Source organism: Salvelinus alpinus, chromosome 12 (assembly GCF_045679555.1).
Source record: "Salvelinus alpinus chromosome 12, SLU_Salpinus.1, whole genome shotgun sequence".
NCBI classification, from domain to species: Eukaryota; Metazoa; Chordata; class Actinopteri; order Salmoniformes; family Salmonidae; genus Salvelinus; species Salvelinus alpinus.
In genome coordinates, this window is record NC_092097.1 from 13,572,230 (window position 1) to 13,598,923 (window position 26,694).

Below are 26,694 nucleotides of genomic sequence, written 5' to 3' on the forward strand. Positions count from 1 at the left end.
TAATTAACTGCACCTCAGATTGCACCTCAGAGTTTAAGTAACAGACACATCTCAACATCAACTGTTGAGAGGAGAATGCGTGAATCAGGCCTTCAAAAAAACGCTACTGAAGGAAACCAATAAGAAGAAGAGACTTGCTTGGGCCAACAAACACGAGCAATGGACATTAGAGCAGTGGAAATCTGACCTTTGGTCTGATGAGTCCAAATTTTAGATTTCTGTTTCCAACCGCCATGTCTTTGTGAGACGCAGAGTAGGTGAACAGATTATCTCTGCATGTCTGGTTCCCACCGTGAAGCATGGAGGAGGAGGTGTGATGGTGTGGGGGTGTTTTGTTGGTGACACTGTCTGTGATTTATTTAGAATTCAAGGCACACTTAACCAGCATGGCTACCACAGCATTATGCAGCGATACACCATCCCATCTGGTTTGCACTTAGTGGGACTATCATTTGTTTTTCAACAGGACAATGACGCAAAACACACCTACAGGCTGTGTAAGGGCTATTTGACCAAGAAGGAGAGTTATGGAGTGCTGCATCAGATGACCTGGCCTCCACAATCACCCGACCTCAACCCAATTGAGATGGTTTGGGATGAGTTGGACCGCAGAGTGAAGGAAAAGCAGCCAACAAGTGCTCAGCATATGTGAGCACTCCTTCAAGATTGTTGGAAAAACATTCCAGGTGATGCTGGTTGAGAGAATGCCAAGCGTGTGCAAAGATGTCATCTATTTAAAGGGTGGCTAAATCTCAAATATATTTTGATTTGTTTAACACTTTTGGTTAATACATGATTCTTAGTTTTATTTCATAGTTTTAATGTCTTCACTATTATTCTACAACATAGTAAAAATAAAGAAAACCCCTTGAATGAGTAGGTGTGTCCAAACTCTTGTCTTGTTATCGTTGAATGACAACAAACACTTTATTGAAGAATCCCTACTGTTGACCAATGACAGACGAAGGGGTGTAGACTTTGGTTCCCGAACTTCATCTTTCCTCGAGAATTTCTGTGTGTGTGCACAAACAGCCGAAAAAGACCAAAACAAAAACGTCACAAAATGTTGTCATAATATATGCACAAACTGTTCCGAACTGTTTCGGATGGGAATCATGTAGACGGTTTTACTGTGTACGTGGAAAAAACATCAGCTTTACCGGGAGAAGTTTTACTCATTGTGGTGGGAGGTGGGTCAAACTGTCAGTAGGTCAAAGGTCAGATTGGAAAAAACAAGACAATGCAACAATGGCAGATCTAATTAGTAAACACATGAATATCACTGCCAAGTCTGCTTCTACCTTAACAAAATAGCCCTCATTCATCTCAAGTATATTTACAGTATAAGCACATATAGGCCTATTTCTAGATATTTGGATTGCATTGGTTTCAAACTTAATTGGTTTGGAGCCTTGAGACCATTTATACTTAATTGTAAAAGTACAAAACACTATATTATCAGTTTATCTTAAAATGTTCGATATTCTGTAACAAAAAGCAAGAAAACGGATCCATTGATTCCTAATGAAATTAACAGAGTCTCTCCATTGTTTTATTATTTTCTGTCACCTTGTAATTGTCAGGATGTCATAAGCTGCTATTAGCATTGGTAGAAAATGTTAATGTTCAGAGGCTCATCGCCTCCAGAGAATGTCTCTCTATCACTCTCACATTGCTTTAAAAGGGAAAAGGAAGATGAATTTTGCCCATAAAGGCTGTATCACAAGGGCTTTTTATCCTAAATGGCTCTGGGGATTGTTATCTGTGGAAAGTGTGTCCTGCCTCCGTCGTGTTCAATCAAGTGTCCACTTAGCTGTGACTGGGAGTAATTGTTCCCAAGTGAGCCACACACTGACCTGTTAATGTCTGCGTTGACCCTCTAACCTTGTCAGCACGTCTTAGGGAGGAGTTTAAATCATGTGGATCTCCTCCTTGCCTTTGCGCTGCCAGGTCAAGTGGGCGTCACTGCTGAAAGACCACTCTCTTATAATTGTCACCAGCAGCATGGGTCAGCCATGGGTGCTCCTGGAGCCCGGCTCTTATTAGATGAGGTACTAGGAGTGCTGTGACTTAATGGGTCAAGCCATTGATCCGATCCAGCCACCATGTTCTCTCTCTTTAGTCAGATGGAGCCCTGCTAGCTACCTGATGACAGGCAGTCGCAGCTCAGGTGGACTGTGTTGGACACAGACAGCATTCTGAGGCTACCAACCACCATTTGGTCCATATATAATGTTTTGGTATTGACGTTTGTCAATGGGGCCCTTATTATGTGTGGTTTGATGTCCCGTTGACTGTGATCCCTCTGTGTATTGGACATGGAGGGGGGAAAAGTAGGGCGATATGGCCAAAATAATGGTAACAAACCAAACATTCAAATACCGTTTTAGAAGATAAAGTAAAAACCCAAACCGGTCCGTGCATCAATACCGGTATATTGTAAAATACGGTATACCGCCCAGCCCTAGGGAAAAGTAGGTTGTCCTTGCTCCCATCCAGTTTACCTAATGATTCATGGACCTGGGTAGAACAAAAACCTTCTCCACAAGTTTGTCGTCAGATCGCTTGGAAACTTGACACACAAATAAGTATCAATTAACACACTAATTTAAAGTGGCTGGTTACTAGTTCCCTTTGAAACTGACAAAGATTGTAATTTGGGTGAAAAGGAGAGATTAAAAACACATGCTTCTGAAGCTGAAAGTTGTGTGTTGAGCAGCTGCTGTGTGGAAGTCCACAAGTGAAACATATACAGTACAACAGCTAAGCTATGTCTATTGGATGTTGTGGCAGTGAATATGACTTTCAAGATACTGTACTGTATCATACAGTGTTTGGCTGTTTGTTCAGTTTTTGGGATGGAAAGCCAGTGGCACATCTATAAACTAAACAGCCACTCTTTAACTGCTGCCTGCTAATTTGAGAAGTGAAGTAAAATGACCTACCTTCAAAAGTACTTTTACTCTCACACTTTCTTTACATCCCTTACATGAGACCATGAATCGAATCTCTTTTAGAATGATCTCATCAATTAGATTTTCTTGGAGCCATTGTAAATTCTGCATGGGGGTATGCTTTTTTATTGAGTCTTTTCTCAATAGCCTGTTGAGTGCCTTCTGTGCGGGGTCTCAAAGTTACAGGGCCTTTTTGAGCCAATGCTCCTTTGAGCAAAGTGGAGCAGCCATAAATTCAGAGGGGTGAAGCCGTCTATTGGGATCAACATATTTTTGGGGAGTAATGACAGGCATGCAGGCGGGTAATCAGAGGGGTCTTATCTGGGGTTCAGAGGCTGATGGCGGGCAGAGGAATGTGGCTCGGCTGTGGAAACAATGCCGCGTTAATGGGGTTAGCTGAATTCCACACTCATGAATTATGAGGAGTTGGGATGGCGGGCCTGTGGCTTGTTGTGTCTGGTTTGGAGCCTCTACACACTACTGCTGCACAGAGAAAGAGTCAGAGTTATATATTTAGTCTTTTGACACTGGCTCTCATAGGCAAGGTCAATTAATGGAGCTGGATCTCCAAGGTCTGTTCTTCTGGTGGGAGAACAAAAGTGCATTATACACTCATGCCATAAACAGAGAGGCCTAAAGATATAGATGGTCACGCACACACACGCCCACACACTAGGGCTGGGCGATATGGCTAAAATATGATATCACTGTATTTTTTTTTTTAAGAATGACAGTATTTGACGGTATTTTATGTTTTTGAATAATAATAGTTCTAAATTTGCTTTGAGTAGTGAGTGATCCTAGGGTGGCAACACATACATTCTAAGTGATTTCAATGGGTCTTTCTCCATTCTGATTGCTTTATACTGTTCAACTGAATCCCCCCCCAAAAATCTGTATTTTCATAAATTTCTGTATTTCCTGCGCTTATTTGAGATAATTTCCACACTGCCACGTAGGGCTGCACGATATGGCCAAACAATCTAGGGCTTATTTTTAACCAAATGTTGCGATTTGATTTGCCATTTAGAGCAAAACACTTGGGTGAACTGTTGGTTCCATGGAAATAGAATTATTATTCTAATTCTGTAGTTAGAATATAATAGTGGGCACTTTGAATACAGTGTTGTTTGACATGACAACGAATGAAAATGCCAGGAAGGAGTTATTGTGACAGGGTAGGAACCAACGTGTTGACAAGTGTTTCCTAGGGGACCCTGTAGTCTTTGGCTACATTTAATGTTTTGTCTTAGCTACTTTATGTACTTAACATATTCATGCTTTGAGTATTCCTCTTTGATTTAGAGGATACTGTAACACAAACAACATGCTAATTTAGGTATTGGTATTATCAGGCTGTATAGCTAGTTACGTTTGCTCTGACTCAGTACATTTATTAGCTAGCCAGCTAACTAGCAATTAGCATTTGCGGCTAACATGATTTAGGCCCAACTGCCTAGGAAAATACAAACTAGCAGTTTTCAGATGTAAGAAATGTAAACTAGTAGTGTAAATATAGAACGCTAGGGGATTTATAATAAGAAGCAAAGTGAAAACAGCATTGTTGTCATCAACATTGTTGCATGTGCTGCATTGACCTTGCAGACTGAAGGCAAGTGTCTTATGGTCAAGGAACAACAAATGTGCTACTTGACAGGGGGCGGGGCTTAGTCTGTGGAAACCGGAATGCAAAGAGAGAGAGCTGAGAGAGATGACACAAGATGCGGAGTAAACTATAGAAATGGACATAACACACGGCGTGTCACATTTAACAAACCAAACATTAAAATACCGTTATAGAAGGTAAAGTAAAAACCCAAACCGGTCTGTGCATCAATACCGGTATATCGTAAAATATGGTATACCATACACACATACCAAGTTCACAAATGTAATTTTGTAACTGACTGAATTTTCTGAATGGTGTTCAGAAAATGGCCTTGCAAAATTCAGACTATTTTGAGACAGAGCTCACAGACGATGGTGTGGGTTTATAGTTCAATGTGTCACTGAGAACATGCAGAGTTTGATGAGAATCAGAGTTCTGTAGTTGTATACGTTGTTATTTTGTTACCACTGACATTTTCATCAGCAGCATCATCACCACATTATGCAATCACCACTGATCTGTCTTTGTAAAGATTAAAACAGTGACATGACTCTATGTATTTAGGTCATGAGATGACAACAGGAATCAGTGTGTCATAACTCATGTAAAATATGTGTGGTTGGAATTGATCACGTTTAATTTTCCCTCTTCACATTCACGGTTGATGTGGGTTAAGTGAACTGTAGGGAATTTCCCCACCTTTTCACATCCTGTTTGTAATAGACATATATCTATCTCCCCTGTCCTTCTCTTCTGTCTGTCCCTCGCATACTTAAATACAGTGTCATCTGTGAACTCCTGATGATCCCGCCTCCAAAGAACCTAAGCTGAATTCTCATTGGAAGAATGGAGCGCCAGTCTTTCCTACACGAGTGAACACGGTAAGTGCACATTCTTACTCTATCTACATCTACCCTAAAATTACTTTTAATTTCGTGAATGAAACAATAATGAAACAACTTAAAAGAATGTGTACATTTATCAAGAAGTTTATCATATTGAAACTTGATGCGTTGCAGAAAATATTACTACACAAGTATGGATCTTGAATGGTGACTTAAATTAGACATTATACTAAACATGTTTTCTCTTTTGTTTTGTCAATTAGAAATAGTTTTAGGGTTAGGTTTCTAACGTTACATTTTTTAACACAGAACATGTTTTGCACAAACGTCTACAGAATATCATCATACCGATGGCAGTCTTTCATTTTTAATGACTTTATCATTCTAAATGATCACCTTGTGTCATATTGGCAAAATCATTGAAAAGTAGCAATCAAAACAAAAAATACACACTTACACACATACTCGCTGAATGATACACCGGTCGTAGTAGCACCGGCAGCTTTGTGTGTGTGACTGTCCTTTGTTTTTAACATCTTTGGCATGCTCTAGTCTCCCTGTCCCTCTCCTCTGTCTGCCATGGGTTCTCTGATTGGCTGAATACTTTCTGCACTCTAGTCTGGCTGACTGCCAGGGCCTGCCTTGCCACTGATCAGAAGTGAACGTGACATTTGTGCGGAGGTAATGGAATCTGTGTGCAATTAAATCTCCCGACTGTGAAGAAGAATCTATCTCCCCTCCCTTCCCCTATCCCATCAGCAGGGGGGTGGCCGTGATGATGAAACCATCCCAGCAGGCCCCTCTCCCCGGCCCGCCAGTACCCCTTTCCTCTCTCCCAATCTCTGTCAGGTTGCGTTTTTTAACTTCTCCCTGCCTCTGCCTTGGTTTCTGCCCAGCAATTAATTACAGCAAACGTCAATTAAACATTTCCCAAAATATTGTTGGAGAATTACATTTCAATTACAGAAATTACATTATAGGAAAACAACATTAACATTGATTTAATGAATTCTGCTGAAGGTGACAGTTGTTATTTTGTGACAAAGCATTGTGGGCCATTCAACATGTTTTGATGTAAATGTGAAATGGAGGGAGTGGAAGAGGGAGGGAGATGGGCTGGTTTGGGGAGGAGTGGATAGAGGGAGAGCGGACAAATGCATGGATGAGAGGAGAAGAGGGGTAAATCTCTCTATCTCTCTGCCCCACTCTGCTGCTGTGCCACTCTACTTAACGCCTCATTTGTGGTCTCTGTGGTCAATGGTTTGAGTCTTTCTCTGTGCTGATGGTGCACTTGTTCATGGCTAATACCACAGACCTCCTCTATGTCTGAAACCTAATGGGTATGTATCCTCATCAAGATCGCCCATAAACATAAAAGGGTTCCTCCCAGGCATACTGGCCTGCGCGGACGCACATTTCCCTTGAACTTCTTGAAAAGGAGTATCTATCAGAGTTCCTTGTCCTCAGTTGGTGGACTGGGAGAGAGGCAGGATTTCCAGGTCAAGGGTCATCTGCAGGCTAGAGCCAGGAGGGCAGGGCTTAATCTGCTTGCCCAGAGGGAGGTCACTCCCCTGGCTCTGACATGCAGTGCCTTCATAAAGTATTCTTTCCCCTTGATTTATTCCACATTTTGTTGTGTGGCAGCCTGAATTCAAAATGGATTAAGTCGATTTTTTTCTCCCTCACCCATCTACACACAATACCCCATAATGACAAAGTGAAAACATGTTTCACACCTGCCTATATAAGGTCGCACAGTTGACATTGTAGGTCAGATCAGAAACTATACCATGAAATCCAATGAACTATCCGTAGATCTCAGAGAATTGTGATGAGGCATAATACTGGGGATGGGTATAAAACCATTTCTAGAGTGTTGAAAGTCTCCAAGAGCACAGTGGTCTCCGTCATTGGTAAATGGAAAAAATATGGAACTAACCAGACTCTGCCTAGAGCTGGCCGTCCGACCGAACTGAGCAACCGGGCAAGAAGGATCTTGGTCAGGGAGGTGACTAAGAACCCAATGAACACTCTGACAGAACTACTGAGTTCCTTGGCTGAGATGGGAGAACCTGCCAGAAGGACAACGGTCTCTACAGCACTTCACCAATCTTGGATTTATGGAATCGCATGAAGGCACATGAGAGCATGTCAAAAGATTCTGTGGTCTGATGAGACAAAAATAGATCTCTTTGGCCTGAATGCAAAACCAGGTACCGCTCACCATCCCTACCTGAATCGTGGTGGTGGCAACATCATGCTATGGGGATGATTTTCAGCAGCAGGGACTGGGAGACTGGTAAGGATAGAGGGAACAATGAATGGAGCCAAATACAGGCATATCCTTGATGAGAACCTGCAAACGACCTTAGACTGAAGCAAAGATTTACGTTCCAACAGGACAACGACCCCAAGCATACAGCCAAAGCAACGCTGGAATGGCTTCAGAACAAGAATGTGAAAGTCCTTGAGTGGCCCAGCTAAAGCCCAGACTTGAATCACATTGAAAATCTGTGAAAAGACTTGAATATTGCTGTTCACCGCCTATCCCCATTTAATTTAGAGTGACTGCCTTTAAAAAGCAACAAATCCCTTTGAAAACGACATAAATGGCATTGATATGAGTCAGAAACAGTTATTATAGTGTCAAAATTGACTATAATCTGTAAATAGGATCATTTTTGTCATAAAGTCTCATCTAAAACAGAGTTTGGAATATTCGTGCCTCACCACGGGTAAATTAAGGTTGGATTTTGATTTGACAGTGTCCATTTGCCTATTAACACTGTGTGAACAGCTGCAGTGATTTCTCTATCAAATAGCATAGACAGTGAGACAGACCCCCCAGCAGCTCCGTCTGTTAACATAAGACAACACGTTGCACATTTTTTTTGTAATGCACCAGAAGTAATGCACCAAACACCTTTAGTTAGATGTAAAATTGCGCAACTAAAACATCCTCGACAAAAACTTTAACTCAAGAAATCTGTAATAAATGTTGTCTTAGATTCATTCTGGGGATTTAGAGGAAGTGAAATAGGTTTCCTTCTAATGGGGCCAAATATCATTAACCAAATGCGGAATTGGTCAGGAAACACACCTCCAAGACTAGTTTTTCATAACACATTATGACACGCCATACCATGTCATCAGTGTTGTGTTCAAGACCACCTAAAATGAGACTCGATTTGATCCAAGACCGTAGAAAATCGAGACAGAGTCAAGACCGAGACCAGGAGGGGGAAAGGGGTCAGAGACCGAGTCAAGAACGAAACCAGAAAAAAGTCAAATTCAAGACCATTATTGTAATTTTGTCAAATCACCACCATAATAAGAGTTCAAAATGTCCAGTATTTCTGTGTTCATATTTCAGAACAACACATGGATTATTTAGACAGTCAGAATAGTGAAAAAATGCATGCAAAGGTCAAATAGAGCTACGCTACACATTTTTACTAACCCAAACACAGTGAGGAACAATGGTCCTTCTACGCCTCCGTGATTGGCTCAGTATTCTGTCACTCATGAGGTCACTACGTCATCGTGAAGTTTATGTCCTTAGTAAGGGTAGACATCCAACATTTTTGCCCTTTGGGTCCTGCCATAGAGTTTTATATTACAAGTGCCCTTCCAAGAAGGCTCAAGGTCATTGGCTACAGATGTAATGATGTCAAATCACGTTATATGTACAGTAGCTTTGATTGGACTGATCATGTCAACATCTTACTTTCAAAGTCTTAGCTAGCAGTCATCATCATGAATCAAGTCGACAATCTACTGGCAAATCCTTTTTAATCTTTGTCTTATAAAGATAAATAATGAAGATAAATTATAGATAAACGTATCGGTGCTCATTGGCCATTGGACAAAAAATTACACAGCAGGTTGGAAATGGCAAATTCAACAATGAGTTGTTTGGAAGGAATCAGTGGCTAACTGCAAGCAGTGCAAAGCAACCAGTAGCCCGCTATTCAATGAAGTGGCTGTGTGTGTTTTTTTGGCCGCCTTTCATTCCAGTTCTCTGCTGCCAATGACTGGAACGAATTGCAAAAATGGCTGAATTTGGAGACTTATATCTCCCTCACTAACTTTAAGCATCAGCTATCTGAGAAGCTTACCGATCGCTGCAGCTGTACATAGCCCATCTGTAAATAGCCCATCCAACTACCTACCTCATCCCCATATTGTTTTTATTTACTTTTTTGCTCTTTTGCACACTAGTATTTCTACTTGCACATCATCATCTGCACATCTATCACTCCAGTGTTAATTTGCTAAATTGCAATTACTTTGCTACTATGGCCTATTTATTGCCTTACCTCCTTACTCTATTTGCACACACTGTATATAGATTTTTCTATTGTGTTATTGACTGTACTTTTGTTTATCCCATGTGTAACTCTGTGTTGTTTTTTGTCGCACTGCTTTGCTTTATCTGGTTAAATAAAGGTTAAATAAATAAAAAATTAAAACACATGTAGCCTATAACCTGTTTTTGAGAAATGTCATCATCTAATATTGTAAGAGGTTTCGTTGTCTGCTTTCTGCCCCCTTTATTTATCCTACGGTTCTGACTTGGTGTACAGGGAAAATACTGTCAGAGCAGCCCATGTTCTGCATTCTGTCGCTGTACATTTCAAAAGTGCTGAACACATAGTTATATTGACTACGTCCGTCGTCGCTCGCTCATTAATGTCTTAATCAGAATTACGGAATGGGTTTTATCAGATCGTTCCCTTATGCCATAGTTTGCACATCTCAATTGTCAGTAGAAACCACAATTGTTTAAGCAAGTCAGCCATATCAGCTATGTTTTGTTAAAAGGCAGGAAATGAGGCTGAATTAATTGTTTCGCGGCCAGACAAGTTTCCGTTGATAGCCAGTTATAGCGGGGGTAAGGATTCACTCAATTGTGCTGGAAAGAAAGCTCTGCTGTTGGGACAGTGTTATGTAGGCCCTAACAGTTTGTGGGCACGGCTTGTTGCCGTTATACTGCAATTAATGTATTGTTTAGTGTTGTGTAGTGTCTTTGCTGGCATGCATAAAAACATTTTTTTTTAGTTTGCCCCATCGAGTTACATTCTAAAATCGAGACTGCACAGAAGTCCTCTTACTTTTGAGAACTTTATAGTCCTATTGATCAAACAACCATGAAAAAGTTAGGCTCTCTCTCCCTCAGCTATGCACATCAACAACAACAAGATCAACAACTAATGCTTGTCACACTCTGCCACACTCAGACGAGAGTGCTCTAAAATCGGAGTAGATGGCTAGAGTGAATTTCCAAATGCAGGAGATATGCTAACTGTTTAACAGTCGTTCAAGTTCTTGCTAGCTAACCAAATGACACCTGCATCTCTAGCTGTGTATTGCCAAAAAACGATTTGAGGGGAAAAAGTCAGTCCTTCAATGGCATGGCATGGCATGACATGACATTCTCCTAGCAGCTAGCTAGCTAGCTAGCTAATGTTAGGCTCCATGTTTTTAGCTTGCTACATAAATAGTTACACTAGCCTATTAGCCACGTTATGACTAACTTGTGATCATTGCCCTATATAGTTTGACTGTATTGTCATTCCCAGCCTTAGTTACATTCGTCTGTTTTTGTCCAGAATATTGAGTCATTGACACTGAAACAGTGCATCTTGAATGGAGGCAGCAAATGTGTGATTTACAACTCGATAGCAATATTTTGGGGACTAGCATTGAACTGCATCCATTTATTCTGCCAACAATATCTTAGTGTACGTCATGGAACATTGAGTCAAATAGAACCTATTTTTATAACCTCTTATGAAGTTGGTTTTGTGGCATGAACTGGGAATTTGATATTTTTGATTGAAGTTATGATTGTCTGTTTCATATTTTCACTTAACTTTAGGTCATCCATTAATTTGTGTGCTGAACGTGAAATGTTTTTTGCAATGGGAAGTAATAGTTGTACATTTTGTTTGGGAAATGCTTAATGGTTGTGTTTTTGTATTCTTATGATTGGGACCTACTGGCTTATTATGTCTGTGTTTATGGACTGCTTATCCTTTAACATCATGTTGTGTGTGACTGCTGTCTTTCCATCGGCCCTATGCAGTGTTGTAGTGGTGCATGGAGAAGTGGGTATACTCTAATTTTGCCAAAACGTTCCCAAACGGCCCACCCAGCGAAGGAAAGACACCCTGTGTGAGAAATCCTGTTTAAAAAAAATTATTGTTTCCTATAGATTTTTCAGATTTTCACTCTCAAAATCACAATTTTTTTTAATTGAAAAAATACAAACATTTTTTTTATTTATTTTATTTAACCTTTATTTAACCAGGTAGGCAAATTGAGAACACGTTCTCATTTACAATTGCGACCTGGCCAAGATAAAGCAAAGCAGTTCGACACATACAACAACACATAGTTACACATGGAGTAAAACAAACATATAGTCAATGATACAGTGAAAAAAAATAATAATAAAAAAATAAGTCTATATACAATGTGAGCAAGTGAGGTGAGATAAGGGAGGTGAAGGCAAACAAATATATGTATAAATAAATAAAAATATAAAAAGGCCATGGTGGCGAAGTAAATACAACACAGCAAGTAAAATAAAACTAAAAACACTGGAATGGTTGGTTTGCAGTGGAAGAAAGCGCAAAGTAGAGACAGAAATAATGGGGTGCAAAGGAGCAAAATAAATAAATAAATACAGTAGGTAAAGAGGTAGTTGTTTGGGCTAAATTATAGATGGGCTATGTACAGGTGCAGTAATCTATGAGCTGCTCTGACAGCTGGTGCTTAAAGCTAGTGAGGGAGATAAGTGTTTCCAGTTTCAGAGATTTTTGTAGTTCGTTCCAGTCATTGGCAGCAGAGAACTGGAAGGAGAGGCGGCCAAAGGAAGAATTGGTTTTGGGGGTGACCAGAGAGATAAACCTGCTGGAGCGCGTGCTATTTGATGATCTAAGTCCAGAATAATGCTTAAACCACATCAATCTGATTGGGAGGGCCTGGCTCCCCAGTGGGTGGGCCTCTGTCCACCCAGGCCCATCCATGTCTACGCCCCTGATGCAAACAGCACATGATGACAATTGCGCATCACAAATAGCATACTAACCAACACTTCGGACTAAACTTTTCCAGTACCTGGTTTACATAGCCATTGTTGCCTTAGTTAGTATTTACTGGTAGATTTTACTGGTTGATATAAGTTGAAACGTCTTTCCTACCCTACCCTACCCTACCCTACCCTACCCTACCCTACCCTACTGGCTACCGATGTCATTCTTCTGTGAGCTGCTCCATTCCAAAACCAGTTGAGATATGATATTCTGCTGAAACTAGGCTATGTGTGCGGCGCGCGCATGTGAATATATTTCACAGGCTTTGCGATTGTGTAGGCTACTTTGTGCATGATTTCTCTATTGTACTACATCATTGATCATTTATATACTACACTACTTTGATACGCATCAGTAGGGATTAAGAAGTGAGTATAAGCAATGCACACTGAAAAAAAGGTGAGTATACGGCTTATACCTGCCAATACCCTCCACTGCACTACTGGCCCTTTGTTTTACAAAAAGTTCACCTCCTACTTGAGTGCGCTGGTATTACGGTTGTTGTCCTTTCAGAATCACAAATCTGTCACACACTGAAGGCCTATAGGTTCACCACTGCTCAAACATGTCTATAATAGATATAAAGGCTGTTAAGATATTAATGTTAAGAAAGGAGTGTATATATTTTGCCTGGCCACACAGTTTTATGCACTGACTGAATGGAAGCTGATAATTATGAGGTTTTTTACTCCGCTGGTCTGGCTGATCTCGGGAAGAAATTAGGAGGCCTCACTGTCCGAGACCGAATCAAGACCGAGGACAAATGTATCCGACACCTAGACAAGACCTAGACACTCAATATGTGGTCTTGCGAGTACTACATAATGTCACAATGTCTGACATAACTTTTCATAACCTGTCATAATATGGTGATAACACTGTCATGACACATACCTGTTGTAACAAATATTGTGTTATTTTATGGCTGGTTATGACACCTACATAAGCGTGTCAAAACTCTTATGTAGGTGTAGGAGCAGATTTCAGGAGCAGGACAAGACACCCTCTTTGTGACTAATGACCGACTTAAGGCCATGTACCTGATAGGCTATCTGGTTTATACGATTATAATGGTCATAATGCTTCTTGACAGTGTCATCAAGTGTATTTTCTTAGTCCAAATTAAGTGACCAGGGTGAAAGTAGAATTCATTTATTCCCAGTACGAGACATCCTATATGTGCATGCGCTGTACATTATTATGGGCCTAATTACATTTCTGTCTGTAATAAAGCACTTTTGTGGGGGAAAAAACTGTCTCCCCAGTCAGTGGGCCTGGCTCTCAAGTGGGTGGGCCTATGCCCTCCCAGGCTCATCCATGGCTGCGCCCCTGCCCAGTCATGTGAAATCCATAGATTAGGGCCTAATGAATTTCAATTGACTGATTTCCTCATATGAACTGTAACTCATTAAAATCTTTGTTATTGTTGCATGTTGCGTTTATAGTTTTGTTCAGTATAGATAAGACATGGATATAATACATTTCTCCTCTATTCCCTTTCTCTGTAGTTTTGCTTACAAAGGCATATTCAACAGTAACATTTTGTGAAATGATCACAATCATCATGTATGTATGAATTCTTATTTGATTTATCTTACAATGCCGGTCGGTATTGACCTTTAATTTATGACTTATTTGTTTAGCTCTGCTTTTCTTTGTCATAATGAATAATTTATGTCAAGTACGACAAGCGTAAGGGAGTGTTGTCTTAGAAAATAGTAATGTCACTCAGGTCCTTTTCTCTCAGTAACTGAAGGTTAATTTAAACCAACAGTCAAATGAACCTCTCCATTTCCTTGTGGCCCTATGAAAACGGTGGTTCATACTGAATGCCACCGGGTCCTGCTTTATTCATTAACATCCTGCTGAACAAATAGACCCCCTATTCCTCACAGCTCAGTTAGCGTTTTCTTCTGTTGCGGAGGTTTCTGTCTAGTTGTGTGATCAAGAGGAGAGGGTTTTGCTCAGGGAAAGAGCGAGTGAGGCCTCAATGCTCTAGTGTCATTCTAATGGCAAAATAGATCAGATGGACGCAGAAAATTGTTTTAATTGTATAATTATCTGTGGTTAGCCACTTGTGTGGAAAACTACTCTGATGTGGTTGAAGGCCAAGGAAGAGCGCGGTTTGGCCTTTATGTGCTTATTTTGTCTCTGAACAGGAAATGAACAACAACTAAGAATCCTCAGGATATAGGGCTCCCTCTCACAGACACATACACACACACAGTACATATAAGGACATACACACTTTGATACAAACACACACTCACGACACACAAACACCCCCCTCGGGCAGGTCGAGGCGTGCTCAGTGAGATGTTGCCCTTTAAGTAATGTGTCTGCCCAGTGAGTCTGCTCCTCAGGCATGGATTGAACACTGTGTGGTGTAGCCTGTAGCCACCTGACCGGCATGGCAGACCTCAAAACACATTTAACAGCAGCTCAACATACGGCCCACTTAACACGACTTCCACTGTAGAGAGCAGGCGGGCCTTATCAGATCAGTAACCTAGCTTAATCACTGCTCAACGGATTCCTGATAAGATGTTAAAATAGTACTGTACCCAATAGGATCCAGATGGCACTAAACGTTGAATTAAGGTGCATCACTCACTCAGTGCATGGTGTTTCTACACAACCTTAAAGGAAAAATCCACCCAAAACCACCAATTCCTTTAATTTACTGTGTTAAATAACACTTATTTTGGCATTATAATAAGTTTGGTAGCAACATGTAAAATCGTTGTGGAAATCTGTTGCAGCTGAAGTCGACCACAAAATCCACAATGCAATGCTCTCTATGGGCTGGCTGTCTAGCTATCTAGGTACCTAGCTAGCAAACGTAACTACACACAATAATACCAAAGACAATATCAGCATGTAACACAGCTAGTTAGCTGTAAAATCGCCTAAACAAACTGCACTATCAATTTAGGAGTCTGTTCAACCTGCAGATCGATGTGGCTTACAGAGTGGACTCTAACATTCACAACAGCAGATATACTTTTGAGGAGATGGAAAACATTGCCGGGGCTACGTGAATGGGCCACCCGGTGCATTCTGGGCTATTCTGGGACAAGGAGCGCTCTCCTTCAAGGAGTGAATGGGAGTCTATTGGGCACTAGCTAAAAAAACATTAGCATGAATTTCGTCAACAAGAAGTACCACATTACAAATATTTTCAGAGATGTGAGATAATTAACTTGCTATCTGTGGTATCGTATAGCTTTGGAATCATTACATTACGTGCTTATTTTCCTCAAAAGTTTGTATCTCGTCATATACACTGACTTTGAGAAGGGATTGCATGACGATTAGCTTAGCAACCACGGGACGCAGCATGACAACGGCAATGCGATTGGTCGACTGTCTGCTGAGTGGGGCGTTATACGTTACTTCATTCATTGGATTTCTATCTCCTTTCTATAATATCTCTGGCAACGGCACCATGCAATGCACCCTGGACTAAAGAGGCAGACAAATAGGAACAATGTGCTAGACTAGACCCTCCGTTAAATTACAAATTTCTTGATGTAGGAATATCGCAAAAATAGGATCAATCGCTCATTTGAGAGAAGACATCCTCCAGAGTTATGATATCGGCCAGTATTGAAATCTGACATATATAATAGACGTTTTCGTGATCGGAAAGCCGTATTCCTATTAAAACTTCTTAGGGATAGGGGGCAGTATTTTCACGTCCGGATGAAAAGCATGCCCAAAGTAAACTGCCTGTTACTCAAGCCCAGAAGCTAGGATATACATATAATTGGTAGATTTGGATGGGAAACACTCTAAAGTTTCTAAAACTGTAAAAACAATGTATGTGAGTATAACAGAACTGATTTCGCAGGCGAAACCCCGAGGACAAACCATCCAGGAAAAAGATTTTTGAGGTCACTGTGTTTTCAATTGGTTTTCTATGGGAAGCCCTATTTAATAGAAACCTGGTTGCAGTTCCTATGGCTTTCACTAGATGACAACAGTCTTTAGAAATTGGTTGATGTTTTTCTTTTGAGCTATGAAGAAGTAAGGCTGTTCTTTGTAAGTGTCAAGCCAAGTGGACTCTACTGTTTTGATGCGCGTGAACTGGAGCGCGCTTCACGTTGTTTTTATCCGGTATTGAACACAGTATATTCCGTCTTAAATTTTAGCGATTATTGAAGTTTTAGGATACCTTAGGTTGGATTAGGAACGTTGTTTGAAATGTTTGGACCGAGTTTACAGGTTACTTATTAGATACTTTGTAGTCATGTTGGGCGAGTTGGAACCGGTGTATTTCTGAATATAACGCGCCAAATAAATTGACAATTTGGGGATATAAAGAAGGACATTATTGAACAAAAGGACAATTTCTGATGTTTCTGGGACTTTTTGGAGTGCCAACAGAAGAAGATCTTCAAAGGTAAGGCATTTATTATATAGTTATTTCTGACTTTTGTTTCGCCACCTGCCTGGTTGAAAATTATTTTCATGTGTTTGCATGCGGGGCGCTGTCCTCAGATAATCGCATGGTCTGCTATCCCCATAAAGCCTTTTTGAAATCTGACACTGCGAGAACAAGAAGTTAAGCTTTATTTTGATGTATTACACTTATATTGTTGTGAATCTTGAATATTGGTATTTCTGTAGTTTGAATTTGGCGCAATGCAATTTCACTGGATGTTGTCAAATCGATCCCGCTAAGGGGATTGGCGCGCGAAGGGATCACTAAGAGGTTTTAACTTTCAGTGTAGTGAGAGCGACTTTATCACAGTGCTACGTCATACCGGACGAATTTCTGCCTGCTTGAACGCCAATAACTCAGATACACATAAAAACATGACTTGACCCAGGGAATCGACAGAACATCACTCCGAGATACACAAAAACAATATAACATTCAAAATGGGTGAACCTTTCCTTTAATCCCATGGATGAGTAAGTTTCATATGCCTGGCTTTTCCACTGATTTGAGTGGAAATAATGATCTGAAAATAACTATCTGCTCCTTCTTCTGGCGTCTCTCAGCTCGTGTCCTGTCCTGTCTCCCATCTATGTTGAGAAGTGATGACGTCAGACCACAGTTGAAAGTTCTAATTGGGCAGAGCTTTTCTATCGGAGTAACTGCATGTCATGTTTTGCCTTCCCCTGTTTTCTGGCAATGAAAATACAGCATAACTATAAAGATTTGAAATAGTTACCAACAAGTCCGGCATCAACAGAATATGGGTCATGTAAGACACTTTAAGCTATCCATAATTTTGCACACACACACACACACACACACACACACACACACACACACACACACACACACAAGGATGTTTCAAGCCTGGTGGACAATGCTGTAAAAATTGGCAGAGCAGAGATAGGCTAGAGTCAGCAGCTGCATGCACTTTTCAGCTTGACTCATTCAAATGTAATAAAACAGTGTAAGGAGTGCTTGAGGGACCGAAGGTCTGGATGCTCTCTCCATTTAAGCAAGAGCTGGAGTAGGACAGCCATTGTGATGATGTTTGTTTCAGATTCTGGTGACACAATCAAACCAAATATAACTTTTTCAAGTCAATATAGATAAACATCATTCTCAAGTAGATTTTTTAGATTTTCTTGTGTACCCCTCTTATGTAACGTGTCATGTTCAGCGTCATGAAGAATGAACTGCCTTATCATACCCCTTCATTTAATAAGTTAATCACACATGCAGCCTGTCTGCAGTGCAACAGAAAGCAATTTGTCAATGGTGAGCTTGTTGTCATGTCGCCGTTGTCATGCTCTGTTGTTTAGCTGTATCTCCTCTGATAATGTATATCTGATAATGCTTAATAATACAGTCAACTGTCTCTGTGCTGCTGTATGCTACAGGCTCGCTAGGCTACTACAGGAGCCCCGTGTTTGGCCTCAAGTATCTGTGCAGCGTGCTTCTTAAACGGTACGAGTTGCACCTAATGGTGACTTCCTGGCGTTATGGCCGCCGCCTCCCCCTGGATAATGCACTAATGAAGGGTGGCAGGAAGGACCAGGGGTCCGGGAGCTGGCGGAGCAGGAGAATAGGAAGCACCGCCGCTGAGGCGAAACTGCAGCAAGAAGCAAATGAAAGCTCATATCTGCCATCTCCCTCGCCTCTCTGCACTTTCCTGTTTGGACTTGAAGGTGATTGGAGCCAAGGCAGTGACAGTTGACGGAAGCTTTGTGAGGAGAGAGTATTTATTTACCGTGAGACGCGGTGATGCTGTTCAGGATGCGGTTTCACGCAGGATGTGCCCCCCCCCCCACCCCTCAGGTTTGATCATCTCAAAGAGTTCTGAGGCAGGTGCTGGGAGGCCCCTGCTCTAGGCAGGCTGCATTGTGTAAGAGACTGGGAGGCTAGAGGCTGAGAGGCTGGGCCTAGACTGACTCAGCAGCACTCACTCAGCACGGCTTCCTGCTCTGCCTCGGGAGGTGGGCCCAAGGTTAGCACAGGTCACTACAAAGGGAGTGGGAAACATTAAAGGTCCAATGCAGCCACTTCTATCTCAGTATCAAATCATTTCTGGGTAACAGTTAAATACCTTACTGTGATTGTTTTCAATGAAAATGGTAAAGAAATTAACAAAAAAAAGTTTTTTAGCAAAGAGCAATTTCTCAAGCATGAATTTTGCTAGGACTGTCTGGGAGTGGTCTGAGTAGGGAGGGGAAAACTGAAAACTAGTTTTTGTTGGCAGAGGGGTTTGGAACTCTCCGTCTTATTGGCCTATTAACTAATTTACCGCCTGGTGATGTCACCAGGCAGGCCAAAACTCCATCCCACTGAAACAGGCTGAAATTTCAAGCTGTCTTTTCAAAAATATCTTACACTAGAATGAACATTATCATACTTTTCACAATTTCACAGTATTATTTCAACCTCATAGTGTGGAAACATATATTAAATACAGGAAAATCACATTTTTGACTTCACTGGGCCTTTAAGAGTGTGTTCCGATACACACACAGAGTGTATGTTCATGTGTGCGCGTGCCTAAGAGGGTGTGTAGACCTTGCCAGGAATTCCGCTTGGCTTGTAAAACGGAAGGGAAGGGGTGTCAGATGTTTAAATATCCATAATTATATTGTATGGTGTAGGTACTGTGTAATTATCAGTGTTGTCACCCTCCAATACAGTAATCTCTTTACCGAAAGCAAAAAGTGTGTGTGTTTACTGTTACACTTAATTGATTAAATTATTTACCTGGTGGATCTTGCAATTTTAAATATATTACTTCTAACAACTTTTTCTCCACACACATTGACTTTCACCTGTCTGAGTCCTGTTGTCCTGTAGCCATACTGCTAGTCTGGAGGCAGAGGGTGTTGTCAGCTAGTGAGCATGGTGAAAAGGTGAGCCACATTGACGCCTGCCTGCTCGGTGGTGTCATGTCGGTACTATTCCACACAGGTTTCAAAGGTCGTTTTTTATTAGCTGACTTACGGCTGAACACCAGAGTCTCAACTCAGACCTGCCACATAAAACGCACATTTGTTGAGAGTGTGCAAAGTGATAAACCATCCGGTCTCCAGGCAGCATCGCGTTAATACACTTAAGTAGCTCACTGAACCTCCTTAGCAACAGTGGCAAAGGAAGGGATTTTTTTTAATATGTCATCCTCCATTTTGCAATCAATTGAGTCTCTTTTAAATTGCAGTGTTGCTCATACTTTGTTATTGTGCAATTTCATTGTCAGTGATGTTTTGATTTCGTTGTCAGTGCTTCTTATTGATATTGGTAAATAAAATGAACAGTTGTCATTCAGAAATGTATCTTCAAAACGGTGATAATAATTGAGGCTGCTCTTGCAACATTCGCATCATGGCTGGTAGTATATAAGGTTAATGGCTTTAATGAGGCTTACAAATAAAAAAAGATATTGTATCTCCATTTTGTTCATGGATCACTTCTCTTAAATAGTTAGATATTATACTGACCGCCTCATGCTTCAAGAGATAATGTAGAACTTAGGAGGCTGTGCTTAACACTTACAATGTGGGAGTTAAGCAGTAGCTCACATCTCATTATTTCTCATCAAATTAATACTTGGAACACTGGTGTTCATGCAAATCAGAATGTGGGCTTACACTGGTATTGATGTAACAAGGTGACTCTAAATTGGTCTACTTTATCATAAACAACGACTATCTTTGTTTTCTTATGCTTTATGTGGATGTTTCGTCTGAATTCTGCCAGGCTGTAATGTTGCGAAGACACATAGAATGCAATACCTACTTGATTATCCAGAAAATATCTAGGTTATATTATTGTCTGTTTTCCACAATAATCAGCTTTATTGTATTTGCAGCTGACCCTTAATAGAAGCAGAGACTGTACTCCTCATCTTCATTTAGCACCCCTGGAGGAGTGGATAACGTGCAGGGTGCTCCAGTGAACTCTGCCTCTCTCTTCTCTCTCTGGGTGCAGTGTATTAGTGAGTTCCTACAGGGCACATCTCCATCTCCAGAGATGTGATCCTGCCATTGACAGGCGGATAGAAATAATCCAAACAACAACTAGATACACGTCTCAGGGCTTTTGGCCAGCTCCAGCTGTTTTCAAAGAATCTCTCTGGTAAATAACCTGAGAGAGCAACAATATTTAGACTGGGACAGCCTCTACTGAGTCTGTTGTGGTGGCTTTGGATCTGTAAGGGAAGTGGTGGAGCTATGCTTGTTGTGGTCCACCTCTTGACAATGTCCATCCATGTGCCTAACAAGCACTGACACATGTTTTATGTCACATAATAATTAACTTTTCTCAATTAATCTACGTGTGACCGACCGGCTCGTTTTGGTCTTATGTAGCACAATTTGAAATTGTGTTTTTAACACTGGATAAAAGTAGAGACTCAGCGCTAGAAAATGGTATATCATGGGCTCCGGAGTGGCGCAGCGGTCTAAGGCACTGCATTTCAGTGGCTCGAATCCAGGCTGTATCACAATTGGCCCAGTCTCGTCCGGGTTTGGACGGTGTAGGCCATCATTGTAAATAAGAATTTGTTCTTAACTGGCTTGCCTAGTTAAATGAAGGTTACATTTAAAAAAAATGTTTTTAGATATATACACTACCGTTCAAAAGTTTGGGGTCACTTAGAAATGTCCTTGTTTTTGAAAGAAAAACACTTTTTATTCTCCATTTAAAATAACATAAAATTGATCAGAAATAGAGTGTAGACATTGTTAATGTTGTAAATGACTATTGTAGCTGGAAACGGCTACTTTTTAATGATCAGAAACCATCACTCCTGTGTTCCAAAGGCACGTTGTGTTAGCTAATCCAAGTTTATCATTTTAAAAGACTAATTGATCATTAGAAAAACCTTCTGCAATTATGTTAGCAAAGATGAAAACTTTTGCTGATTAAAGAAGCAATGAAACGGGCCAGCTTCCCGGATGTTGACGTTGAGACTGGTGTTTTGCGGGTACTATTTAATGAAGTTGCCAGTTGAGGACTTGTGAGGCCTCTGTTTCTCTAACTAGACACTCTAATGTACTTGTCCTCTTGCTCAGTTGTGCACCGGGGCCTCCCACTCCTCTTTCTATTCTGGTTAGACCAGTTTGCTCTGTTCTGTGAAGGGAGTAGTACACAGCGTTGTACGAGATCTTCCATTTCTTGTCAATTTCTCTCATGGAATAGCCTTCATTTCTCAGAACAAGAATAGACTGACGAGTTTCAGAAGAAAGTGCTTTGTTTCTGGCCATTTTGAGCCTGTAATCGAACCCACAAATGCTGATGCTGCAGATACTCAACTAGTCTAAAGAAGGCCAGTTTTATTGCTTCTTTAAGCAGAACAACAGTTTTCAGCTGTGCTAATATAATTGCAAAAGGGTTTTCTAATGATCAATTAGCCTTTTAGAATGATAGAGTAGGTTTTAGCATTCTGACCTAACAACAGCAGTCAAGCACCCAAGCTGACTAGCTTGCTAGTTACTTCTAGACACAGAGCAGCTCACTCGGACCATTTTACTCACCCTAGTAAAGCTGGTCAGGATGTTTTTAATGCTATACAGAGCGTTGGTGACTGCAACTGTGCTGCTGGCAACAATTTAATTATACTTTTTTGCCAATGTTTCCTGACACGGGCCATATTCAATGGGTGTTGCGAGTTCGTAAATTTGTCAGTTATTCTGCGAATTTACCAGCGACGTCTAAGGACAGTTGTCGCAGTGACATCATGAACATTCTATTGAAATGGTTACTTGCATAGTGGAGTCTTTTGTTTAGACATGTAGCAAGCTAGCTAAACAATGAACCATAATCCCAACTCATAGCGTTGCTACCTTGCATGAATCTGCATGTAGCTAACCAACCAGGTTCAATGTTAGCTAACTAACATTAGGCTATAACTAGCAATGCAAATGGCTATGAGATACGAATAATATTACTACACAGATCATACATGTAGCATTAGCTAGCGAGAGCAACACTTATGCAGCTCTACTATGTGATATCTTTAAAATAAAACAGCATTAGAAAGGATTACCTACACATACTGACCAGCTCATGTCATAGACAGAAGCGAGCTACATGGCAGAACAATCTGAAATCATCTCTCGGCATATCCAGCCCACTCATTATCTCATGTATGGCTGCGGGATGGTTGTTGTTTTTCCCCCGTGGCTAAACTAACTAGGCTCATAATTTAACAATTGTATTCGTATTTATAGATGGAATACAAGTTTGTTATTAAGGCACATGAATGTTCACATGTTCCAGAAGGCATTTCTGCCAAAATACACATTTTGATAAAAAATGTAAGTTTACATTCAATTTTTTTTTTGATGAATTCCTGGTGATTTTACTATTTTTTTAACCAAATACTTTGTGGGACCAAAATAAATCACTTGAGGGCAGGTTTAGTGGCGAACCAGGTGTTATCTTGGTCAGAGGGTGTGGCTAGCAGCTTTTACAAGATGAGCCTGAGAATATTGGGCTGAGAAGATGACTTCTCAAAGACACTTACCTCAGTGCAAAGATTACTAGGCCAATGATTTAATGTTATTGGCTATGGGGAATAGGGCTAAATGCAATTTTAATTTAGTGATATGTTCAGTGAGTAATTGGTTAAGAGGATACTATTCGATCTTGCATGAATAGGCATGCAAAAAACAAGTTAGATAGCGTTGCATCAGCTCGTGTATTTACCATAGATATCTGTTGGATCTCAGCCCTAATTTACGTTTTGGAAGATGGGCCCTATTGGAGCTGACATAAAGCATAATCTCAGAGAATTATTAAAAGGCAAATGCCATAGTGGTGTTTTTCCCTTCTCATGATAACGGAGGGAGCATAGATTGGTAAGAGGCAGATAATATATGTGTGAGATTGATCAGTGAGTAGCGACCCCATTATCTCCAGAGATGTTAATTATACTGTGCTCAGCTTGCATGTCAAAAGCCAGATAATTGAAGAAGGTAAAAGATCTGCGCCACACTTTATTTATGCTTTCACTTTGAGGCTGGCGGCAGATATCCTCTCCTCTCACTTTACTTTCTTTCTTTTGCTCTCTCTCTCTCTTTCCCTTATTAGCCCCATTTATTTATTGTTCGGTAATATTATACTGTCAAAGATGATCATTTTGCAGAGGTATTATTCACAATCATCACCTCTGTGCGCTCCCTTTGTGCTGCCTGGATCGTCTCAGGTTTCTAGTGGTCGGTCGGTCTGTGTGGGACAGCAGTGGGCCTGACTGTGGACCCTGCAGGAAGGAGGACAGCGTTGTGCAGTGCAGATATAACTCCTGGATTTAGTCCTCTGGAGTAACCAAAGACCCTCCAGCTGAGACATGACTCCTCTCCTGTTGTCAATACTCCCTTAATCACACTATTATTCACACCTGTTTGTCTTCCCTGAAAAAAATAGAGGTGTAATCTGTTTTAAAGCTGTGATGTAAAGAAAAGTAGGGATTTCCCCACCTCATGGTGCTCGGCTGCCAGCTTGTTGACCTCTGTGAAATGGCTTCATTGTGTAACTGGGGATATCAACAGTTAGTTGGGTTGTGAAAATGTAGAGATAGGATAACCATATGTGAATGCTTAAGTTGGTGCAAACTAGAAAGATGAGATGAAAAAAAGCTTTGTTGTTGAGTGGCATACTGCCTTTCTCCGGTTACCCAGACAGTTATCTACCTAAAGTGGTCTTCACAAATGCATTGATGTGAGAGTCAATTGAAACTTCTTAAAAGGCTCTTGTTATTTCTGTTGTTTATGTTTTGAGTGTCATTCCTCTGCCTGAACCTCTGAATTCATCTCGCAACAAAATGAAACCCTGCAAAGGGACTTTTCTTTAACACTTTCTGTCTTACAAAAGTATTTTTTTCATCACCTATCCTGCTGATAGATGTAACATCAAAACAGTCTTTCCTGTGGTTTGAGTTGTGGTGTTTCTCTGTGCTGCAATCCATATGTCTGTACACTAACAACAGACGCACGCACTAGTGTTTTCTCTTCAACCATTTGTATGCTTCACCACATCCTCTCTGTTGACCAGTCTGTATAAGCTTATCAAACTCTCTCTGTGACACCTCTAGAACAATTACAAAATCTGTGTTGATGTTCGTACTACTGAATTAAACAATAGCCATATTTAGTCTGTCAGGACTATACCTTGAATTTATTTCATAACATTGCTTATATATGATTTGTGAGGTTCCTTCAATTCCTTAAGTATCTCCCATCACTGACTGTGAATCTGATTGGATTTAAGCTGCAGCACAGGAGTGTGATGATGCTGCTGTATGCACGTTCCTTCTCCTCCTGTATTGTCATGGTGACTGGGGGAGGAGGTGACCCCGTGGGAGTGGATGAACAGTGGTCATCGTTCACCTCAGGGGCTGATGGACAGATGCTGATTTAGGTTGATTTAGTGCATCACCTGGTGGACACTGCTAGGAATGATCCCATCTGAATGGTGTAGGAGCTGGCTGCGGGAGGTGTGGGTTTGGAGAGCTCTACTGATTCCACATCATACAGGGTTCTACCACAGAGGGCTTATATGAACCTCAACTCCTTATTCTATGGCCTGCAAGAGAGAGAGCGTTTTCCGACAGGAAAGAAACAGGTCAACTCTCTGACATCACCATCCTGAGGTTTAGAAGGAGGCCTTTTTCACACACTACCCTTTTAAATCAGTGTGTCATAAACTAGTTCCTAGGGCACAGCATTAGCTATTCATCATGTTCACATTTGTGACCCACCACCTGGATTCAGTCCAATGTAGCAAATTTTGAAATTGTGTTTTTTTACATTGGATAAAAGTAGAGACTCAGAGCTAGAAATGGTATATCATACACTACAGTTGAGGAAAAAGGGAAAGTCATTCTGCTTTGAATGTTGATAAACTTGTAACCCCACTTTGGAGAAAATGCCCCTTGAATGTTTTGGTGCTCTTCTTTGTCTATACCCATTCAGCATCATTCACACCCTCTTAAGCTTTAGCCCCACCCATCTCTTTAAAGATTCACATGTGAGGCCATGTGCTAAACAGAGTTAGTAGTGTAGTAAACAACCAAAGTTTCCAAGGCTAAATATGGTAACAGTAGTAGTCTACAATAAGGAAGTCCTTGGCCTATATCCTAATCTGACTTTGGTGCAGGTTATGTTGTTCTTCACTTTACCATCTCTGGTAAAACACACTCTATATCAAATAAAAGTGAATTTGTCACATGCACAGGACACAGAAGGTTAAAATGGTACAGTGAAATGGTTACTAGCGTATTTGCTTAGTAGCAATATCAAAAACAAAGTTTCCAGATACGAATATTTGATAATTATTAGATTACGCTTACCCAAGACACACTTGTCTAAATTTATGGGTCATGTGAAGGAAATGCTATAACCTCCCCCCAGCCACATCTAGCTAAGTGGATGGGTCACTATTGTCTAGACATGTACACATGTTCATCAAATACAATAGCTGGCCATAATCACCCCCAGACACACCTTGCTAACTTGATGGGTCATGTAATCATCTGGCGAAGTAGAGTCTCTTGTTTAGACATGTAGCTAGCTAGCTAAACAATGAACCGGAATAAACAAACTCATACTGCTACCAATACAAACGTATTGTCATACGGTAGCTGTAGTATGAATATGCAAGTAGCTAAAGCTAACCGACTAGGTTCAATGTTAGCTAGCTAACTAACATTAGGCTATAATTAGCAGTGCAACTAGCCCATCACAACTTTTTCCAACTG

The 26,694-nt window shown here is 40.8% G+C and overlaps 1 protein-coding gene across 10 annotated transcripts in view; it reads left to right on the forward strand.

Moving 5' to 3' along the window:
* LOC139535567 (forkhead box protein P1-B) overlaps positions 1 to 26,694 on the forward strand; it is a 209,267-nt gene that overhangs the window by 32,276 nt on the left and 150,297 nt on the right. For 9 of the 10 annotated variants that reach the window (XM_071335094.1, XM_071335097.1, XM_071335085.1 and 6 more), the window contains exon 2: positions 5,346 to 5,444. The exons of the other annotated variant lie outside the window; for it this stretch is intronic. The gene's annotated coding sequence lies outside the window, so the exon portion shown is untranslated. The remainder of the gene's footprint in view (positions 1 to 5,345; positions 5,445 to 26,694) is intronic. 10 annotated transcript variants of the gene reach the window in all.